General features: G+C 36.2%; 1 pseudogene; it reads left to right on the top strand.

The window, feature by feature from the left end:
* On the top strand, nt 272-689 carry LOC109230522 (annotated as a pseudogene).

The raw sequence follows: 9,736 nt of genomic DNA on the forward strand, positions 1-9,736 counted from the left end.
TATTGATTATGTCCCAGTTGTGAGGGATTTCCCTGATGTATTTCCTGCAGACCTGCCGGGCATGCCCCCGGACAGGGATATTGATTTTGGTATTGACCTGGTGCCTAGCACTCAGCCCATTTCTATTCCGCCGTATCGTATGGCACCAACGGAGTTGAAGGAGTTAAAGGAGCAGCTTCAGGAACTCCTTGATAAGGGATTCATATGACCTAGTGTGTCACCTTGGGTTGCGACAGTTCTGTTTGTGAAGAAAAAGGATGGCAATATGAGAATGTGCATCGATTATAGGCAATTGAACAAGGTAACAGTGAAGAACAAGTACTTTGCCTCGCATTGATGATTTATTCGACCAGCTTCAAGGAGCGAGGGTATTCTCCAAGATTGATCTCCGTTCGGGTTATCACCAGTTGAAGATCAGAGATTCGGATATTCTTAAGACGGCCTTCAAGACCAGATATGGTCACTATGAGTTCCTGGTTATGTCTTTCGGGTTGACCAATGCCCCAGCAGCGTTCATGCATGTGATGAACAGCGTGTTCCGGCCTTATCTTGATTCATTTGTTATAGTTTTCATTGATGATATCCTGGTATATTCGCATAGTGAGGAGGAGCACGCGGAGCATTTGAGGATTCTATTGCAGAGATTGAGGGAGGAGAAGCTTTATGCAAGGTTCTCCAAGTGTGAATTTTGGCTCAGTTCAGTGGCATTCTTGGGGCACATGGTGTCCAGTGAGGGTATTCAGGTTGACCCGAAGAAGATAGAGGCGGTTCAGAGTTAGCCCAGACCGTCCTCAGCTACTGAGATTCGTAGTTTTCTTGGTTTGGCAGGCTACTATCGTCGGTTTGTTCAAGGATTCTCATCTATCGCATCGCCCTTGACCAAGTTGACTCAGAAGGGTGCTTCATTTGTATGGTCGGACGAGTGTGAGGAGAGCTTCCAGAAGCTCAAGACAGCTTTGACCACAGCTCCAGTATTGGTTTTGCCATCAGCTTCAGGTTCATACACAGTGTATTGTGATGCTTCGAGAGTAGGGATTGGTTGTGTGTTGATGCAGGAGGGTAGAGTTATTGCTTATGTTTCTCGTCAGTTGAAGCCCCATGAGAAGAACTACCCCGTTCATGATTTGGAGTTGGCTGCCATAGTTCATGCGTTGAAGATTTGGAGGCATTACTTGTATGGCGTATCTTGTGAGGTATTCACTAATCTTCGCAATCTTTAGCATTTGTTCAAGCAAAAGGACCTTAATTTAAGGCAGCGCAGATGGTTGGAGTTGCTTAAGGATTATGATATCACCATATTGTACCATTCGGGGAAAGCCAATGTGGTGGTCGATGCTTTAAGCCGAAAGGCAGTGAGTATGGGGAGTTTGGCATATATTCTAGTTGGGGAGAGACCTCTTGCGGTTGATGTTCAGCCTTGGCCAATCGGTTCGCGAGGTTGGATATTTTGGAGCCCAGTCGGGTATTGGCTTGTGTGATTTCTCGGTCTTCCCTATATGAGCGCTTCAGAGAGCGCCAGTATGATGATCCACACTTGCTTGTTCTTAGGGACAGAGTTCAGCATGATGATGCTAGAGATGTGTCTATTGGAGATGATGGAGTATTGAGGATGCAGGGCCGAATTTGTGTGCCAAATGTGGATGGGCTTCGGAGTTGATTCTGGAGGTGGCCCATAGCTCGCGGTATTCTATTCATCCAGGAGCCGCGAAGATGTATCAGGATCTAAGACAACATTACTGGTGGCGGAGGATGAAGAAAGATATTGTGGGATTTGTAGCTCGGTGTCTCAACTGTCAGCAGGTGAAATATGAGCACCAGAGACCGGGTGGCTTGCTTCAGCAGATGGTTATTCCTGAGTGGAAGTGGGAGAGGATCACTATGGATTTTGTTGTTGGACTTCCTCGGACTTTGAAGAAGTTCGATGCTATTTGGGTGATTGTGGATAGGCTGACCAAGTCCGCGCACTTCATTCCTATTTGTACCACTTATTCTTCAGAGCGGATGGCAGAGATATATATTCGGGAGATTGTTTGGTTGCATGGTGTCCCAGTTTCCATCATTTCAGATCGGGGCACTCAGTTTACTTCCCAGTTTTGGAAGTCTGTTCAGCGAGAGTTGGGTACTCAGGTTCAGTTGAGCACAGCTTTTCACCCTCAGACGGACGGGCAGTTCGAGCGCACCATTCAGATATTGGAGGATATGCTACGCGCTTGTGTTATTGACTTTGGAGGGTCATGGGATCAGTTTCTACCGCTTGCAGAGTTTGCTTACAACAACAGCTACCAGTCGAGTATCCAGATGGCTCCATATGAGGTTTTGTACGAGAGACGGTATAGATCTCCCGTTAGTTGGTTCGAGCTCGGTGAGGCTAGGCTATTGGGGACAAATCTGGTGCAGGATGCTTTAGATAAAGTAAAGGTAATTCAGGAGAGGCTTCGTACAGCGCAGTCGAGGCAAAAGAATTATGCTGACAGGAAGGTTCGAGATGTGTCTTACATGGTTGGTGAGAAGGTCCTGTTGAAGGTTTCGCCCACGAAGGGTGTTATGAGATTCGGGAAGAAAGGGAAGTTGAGTCCGCGGTTCATTGGGCCTTGTGAGGTACTTCGGAGGATTGGGGAGGTGGCTTATGAGCTTGCTTTGCCACCCAGCTTGTCGAGTGTGCATCCGGTTTTCCATGTTTCTATGCTCCGAAAGTATATTGGAGATCCGTCCCATGTCCTGGATTTCAGCACGGTTCAGTTGGAGGGTGATTTGACTTACGATGTGGAGCCAGCAACTATTTTGGAGTGTCAGGTTCGGAAATTGAGATCAAAGGATATAGCTTCAGTAAAGGTGCAGTGGAGAGGTCGGCCCGTGGAGGAGGCCACCTGGGAGACCGAGCGGGAGATGCGAAGCAGATATCCTCACCTGTTTGAGCCTTCAGGTATGTTTCTTGACTCGTTCGAGGACAACATTTATTTAAGTTGGGGAGGATATGACGACCCGGCCGGTCGTCTCATGAGTTACCGCTTCGTTTCCCCCATATCTGCTCCTATTTGCTTTGTTCATCTGTGTTTTGAGGCATCGGGTTGGTCGGATTGAATCCAGATTAGTTTTGGTGAGGTTTGAGACACTTAGTCTCTTTTAAGAAAGCTTAAGTTGGAAAAGTCAACCGGATGTTGACTTATGTGTTAGAGGGCCCGGATGTGAGTTCTGATGGTTCGGTTAGCTTCGGGAGGTGATTTGTGACTTAGGAGTGTGATCGGAATGGGTTTTGGAGGTCCGGAGTAGAATTAGGCTTGAATTGGCGAAGTTGATATTTTGGAGATTTCCGGTTGGTATGTGAGATTTTGATCCGGGGGTCGGAATGGAATTCCGAGAGTTGCAGTAGCTTCGTTGTGTCATTTGGGATGTGTGTGTAAAATTTCAGATCATTCGGACGTGGTTTGGTTGGGTTTTTTTATTGAAAGCGTATTTCGGAAGATACAATGGCACAAATTGGTATGGAAGGTGAAAATCAGTGGAGTGGAGAAGATGGAATCCAGTGAATTGAACTTTTTGGATATGAATTGAACTTTTAATTCATGAATTGAACTTTTATAAATGAACTTTTAGTTTATAAATTGAAAATTTAGGATATGAATTGAAATTTTAGGATATGAAATTAATTAACTAAAAAAAGATTAGGATATGAATTAACTAAATTAATTTGTTCTTGTTTTATTTATATTAGATGGAACATCGTACTTGGATGTACAATAGGAATTATCCTTATCGGCGGGGATTGCGGGAGGATTTTGTAGAAGGGGTGGATGACTTTATTAGACATACAATGTCACTTCCACCATACCGAAATGAAGGAGTAATTAGGTGCCCTTGCGTTAGGTGCGACTGTATACGGGCTTCCTACTAAGAAATTCCATCGCTATAAGTGTGGAATGCAAGGAATAGGGATTTCCTCGGAATGCGAGCAACTTGATGGGGAGGGCCTCTCCGATATGCGGGAGACTGTGACAAAGCTCACATCCGAGCTAGAAGCGGCCAAGGAAAGAGAAAAACTTGGAGATGCTCAGTACATTGGCATGCAAGCTCAGCTCAAAACTCTCCTAGCTTCTGGAGCTTTTCCGATTCCCCGATCTCGTGAGTCATCGCCAGAGGATCTACTTGAACGTGAGCGTTCCTTCCGTCCTCCCCGTGCTCGTTCCTCCCGTCCTCCCCGTGATTGTTCTTCCAGTCCTCGACAAGTAGACCCTTCTCTATACCGTCTTCTTGATGAAAATTCATCAGATTGTGATGATAATGATGTTGTACAAAACACTCCTTGACTTTTATATACTTTGAACTAGACAAATAGAACCGGTTTTGAATTAGGTGTAATAAGCGTTAACTTATTTTTGTTAGTTTAATTTGTTAGTTCTATTGAACTTTAATTTGTTGGTTTTAATGTGTTTTTTGAATTGTGTTGTTGTTATTGTGTTGTTGTTGTTGTTGTGTTGTTGTTGTTAGGTTGTTGTGGAGATTTTGGTATTTAAATTGTAGTTTATGAGTTGAATTATATTGTTATTTAGGGAATTTGGTATGCTGGCAGGTGGTGTAGCTGCCAAAACAGATATTTTATGCAAAAATTATTACCCAGAAAAGCGACCAAAGTTGGTCGCTAACCTATTAAAAAAAATTCTGGCAATTAGCGACCAAGGTTGGTCGCTTATATCTAAAAAAATTAAAAATTAAAAATTTGCGACCAAGGTTGGTCGCTAATAAACCCAGATTTTATTAAAAAAAATCCTGGAAATTAGCGACCAAGGTTGGTCGCTTATATATAAAAAAAAAATAAAAATTAAAAATAAGCGACCAAAGTTGGTCGCTTATGAACCCAGATTGTTAAATATATATATTTTTTAAAATAATATATATTTTAATTTACAGACAAACATTGGTCGCTAATTGTTGAATTATAATAATTAAAAAAATATCGTAATTTAAATATACAGACCAACGTTCGTTGCTAAATTTATATTATTAAAATATTATACCGACCAAAGTTGGTCGGTATTTTGTTTACACTGAACATTTGGTCATTTTATCTTAGCGACCAACTTTGATCGCTAAGGTAAAAAGACTACCAATATAACGGCCAAGCCTGTTTGGACTCGTTTTGGTCGGTATATTGAGATAAGCGACCAACGTTGGTCGCTATATGTGATCGCATTTTACCGAATTTCTGGTAATGAAAGCGGATATTGAGTACTAGGTGGAAAAAAAGAAAGATTAACCATTGATTGTATCAAGCGTGATGTCAAATCTTAATTTGCCTTGCTCTCTGAAAAAATTGAACTTTAACAAAAAAAAAATTGATTCAACCATCTCTTTGTCTACTTGAATTTGATATTTTGAATACCAAAGATTTAGAATACTAATAAATCACATAATATTTCCAGCTATTTTTGTCTCTTTTTGAAATTCAGAAATAGTAAACGGTTCCATAAGGAATTTCTGAAGTAAGTTATTTATCTTATAATGTTATTATTAATCAAGGATTTCTTATATAGCTAGAATGACCCTCACAAATTGGGAATACTAATTTGTTAAGAATTAATCAGATTGAGGATATGACGTCATCATTCGCTGGAATTGAAATATCTGCGAGATCGGGGTCACAATTGGTATCGATTAAATAAATTATTGGAATTCCTAAAGTAATACACTTTTGCAGGGCCGTATATCTTTCGTGCTGATCAACAATGATTATATTATCGGACACAATCCTGCCCACATATGTTTGCAAGCAAGATAATTGTCTTTTCAGTATAGCTGCACTTTCTTTTTTTGGGGATATGCCTTCAAATTTGAAAGACCTCGTGGCCACGTTTCTGTTCTTTTCTGTTATCAGTAACTAATGGAAGATAGTAAGTATTCAATGAATATATCAACGGAAGAGCATATGAATTGGTCTGGGTAAAAAATGATTTGAATGTTCAAGATCAAATTGAATTATAGATTCATTCATTGATTCATATCAACGACAAAAACTATATAGCAAATTCACATGTACCTTTTGAGCTAAGTCAATTTCATGAGCTTTATTCGTTCACATGAAAGTGGACCCTTTGTTGGATAGGCTTGTTTAACAAATAATTCTTCTTTTGGTTGAGAAATTTCCTATGGACAGGAAAGATTTCATTGCCTAAGCCCCTAAGATATTTCCATCAGAAGTTTCCCAGGAATTGGATAGGATTTCTCTTTTACTAGTAATCCAGCCAAATCCAAGAAATTTCACATTGTGGTACAACTTTATTACCAATTTCTTCATTACATTGCTAAGGATATAAATGAGATTCCCCATGATACAGACAGTCCAATTTTCTAGTATTTATTTAATCTAGTGCAAGTGGTCGATCATGCCATACTACACACATGGGATGTGTATATGGACCGGATTGGTTCGATTCTAAATCAAATCAAACCACGATTTAGATTGGTTCAATTTTGTCGGATTATTCTGTTACATAAATATTATTTCAGTCTTATTTTGTTAAATTTTTTATACGTAAATATATATTTAGTAAAAATTATTAAAATGAAAATATATGATCTATTAAAATATTCATATGGGAGAATTTTTAGGAACACATGATAGTTATTTTTTTAATCGTCTCACAATAATTTTTTGTTCATGTACACTTTCAAAGTTAACTGGATTTAATAATTAAACATAAAAAATAATATAATAGCTAAATAACTGTAACGACTTCAGTCTTACTTTGTTAAATTTTTTATACGTAAATATATATTTAGTAAAAATTAAAAAAATTGAAAACATATGATCTATTAAAATATTCATATGGGAGAATTTTTAGTAACACATGATAGTTATTTTTTTAATCGCCTGACAATAATTTTTTTTCATGTACACTTTCAAAGTTAACTGAATTTAATAATTAAACATAAAAATCAATATAATAGATAAATAATTGCAACAACTTCAGTCTTACTTTGTTAAATTTTTTATACGTAAATATATATTTAGTAAAAATTAAAAATATAAAAACATATGATCTATTAAAATATCATATAGGAGAATTTTTAGTAACACATGATAGTTATTTTTTTAATCGTCTGACAATAATTTTTTGTTGATGTACACTTTCAAAATTAACTGAATTTAGTAATTAAACATAAGAATTAATATAATAGCTAATTAATGATATGTTCTATTTAATTTTAAATTATCGAAATACCACTTCAAATTTAAAAAAGATATAACAATTTAATAGATCTTGACATATGAATATGGAAGAACAAAGAGATTGACACATTTCAGTAACACTTGATAAGAAAGTAATCATAGAACCTATTATTTATAGTTAATAAAAATGGGAACACTTCGTATTTAACTAAATATTACATACCATAAGAGAATCGAAAATATTTGTAGACATTTTTGAAACAAAATTCTAAAAAAGTGTCTTAAAAGTACATATAAAAATCATATATTTATAAGTCGGTTTGGTTCAGATTTTTTTCTCAATACCAAACCAAATCAAACCAAACCTAGTCGGATTTTTTAATCAGTTTGGTTTGGCTTTTTGGATTGTGTGATTTTCCGGTTCGGTTTGTACACCCCTTGACACACACAAAAAAAATTGAAAAATATAAGTATACATAGTTTTTACCCTTGACATACTTGCATATTTTTAATTTTTGTAATTATAATTTCTGATCCATTGATCAAAATGGTGGCACTTCGTCTTTTTTCATAAAAATAGCAAATTACAGTATACAACAACTAATCTCGAGTACTGAAGGCAAATCCAGCTAATTGCAAAACCTCACCATTGTTTCCTAATTTTATATCAACTTCCCATGATTTTACTACAAACTCTAGGGCCCCTTGTTTATTTTATTTTGCAATTTGAACGATTGCAGCAGAAAAAAGTACATGTCAGCTCGATAGCGACATTACTAGGACATTATGCAAGTGGCTTACATCATAGGCGGAGCTAGGATTTTAAGTTTATGGGTTCGAAATTCTAATTATTTTAAGTTACTGGATTCTAAATTATTAATCTATATATATTTAACAAATTTTTGAAAGCAAATAAAATATTCAAATTAAATCTGCTAGGTTCGGTCGAACCCGTCTGACGCTTTAGTTCCGCCCCTGGCCCACGTAATATTTTTTTGGTTTCTTAACAATCGTGTCTGCTTTAGGATCAACTAATATAGATTGGCATCGAAAAATTTTACTTTTGAGATAAAGCTCGTTCCGGAGATTATTTATTAAAAATGGAAGAGTATACTACCCGTCCACCACAATTTAGTGGGAGTACCCCACATGGTAAATTACACATAAAAATCATGTTTAATAATTCTAGATTCTATGGACGGTTCAAAACAACTTTATAAGCAACGCAATAAATTAATGAATTATCAAAGCAATAAAGTAAAGGAAATTACTTGTTATATTGTACAATACCAATATAAAGCAAGTTGGTTTTATTCCACTTTTGTTTAATGAATACATTGTATTATGAGTACGAGGTCTTTAAGTTTCTTGGTTTAATAATAAAACGAGCAACCAAGTCATCCTAACTGAATTCTTTATTAATCTCATAAAGGGGCTATTTTTTTCAAATTGACTAAATTGCATTTTGTACCTAAATAAATCATGGGCGTCCTATGTTTTTCCTATCTTTTCATAAAATAATATTAGCACCTCAGGACAAAAAAAATCAATTTTAGAAGTTAAGATACATGATCCATTTTATGTTTTTATTGAGGTTGTGCTCTTCATTAAATAGTATCTTAACTTTCTAAACAACGTGTTGAATACAGAACCCTCTCTTTACAATGTTAACTAGGAAAATCATATTCTAGTCATTCAAATGTCAATAAATTTTGATTTTGGTTCTTATCATATCTGATTAAGCACATTTTATCTTGAATTTTAGTTGAAATATTATGCACTTTTAATGATCTTTTCCCTTGTGAATATTTACAAATTTATAGAACTATTAACCGTTACACCATTTAGTTTAATTGTTATGTTAGTTAAGTTTGTATTGTTACTCCATATTTGAGAGTAATATAGTTTTTTACTTCACAAAGTCGGGGTGGATGTAGTCTTTTGGTTAGAGGTTCAACTGAACATGTAACTTTCGACACGTAGTATATGAATTTAATTATACGTAAAACTTACTAAAATCTCAACAAGTATTAGAATTGAACTTATAATTTTAACAGTACAATATAAGTTCAATGGTTAAAATTTGTAAAAGATGGACCTATTAAATTTATATCCCGGATCCGCTTTTTCACAAAGTACGCGTGTTTTGGCACACGATATCAACAAGTAATTTAGAAAGCAATCTCTTTTTTATGGTAGGGATGTTTTTGATAAATTCCTCCATTGTGTTTTCTTCACAAGAACGTGGATTTATATTTTTATCGTGAATTAATTTCTAATTATTGATTTGTAATTATTCGTGACAATGAGTTGTAGTCTCATCACTCTCATCATTACGCTAAAATAAATTGAATAAGTCACATATTATTAGAATGTGATATGATTTAGTATAACGTCTTATTTAATATATTTGGTCGTCATCGATTTCACGGAGTAGGTAGAGGGCACGATCAATAGAAAAAGATTTGATTCCCTGCACATATAAAATTGTATGTATTTTTTTAATAAAATAACTATTAGAAACTTATATCTAATTGGGAGTTACCCCATCGATGGACATTAAGATCCAGC

The sequence above is a fragment of the Nicotiana attenuata genome, chromosome 7 (assembly GCF_001879085.1).
Source record: "Nicotiana attenuata strain UT chromosome 7, NIATTr2, whole genome shotgun sequence".
Taxonomy (NCBI): Eukaryota; Viridiplantae; Streptophyta; class Magnoliopsida; order Solanales; family Solanaceae; genus Nicotiana; species Nicotiana attenuata.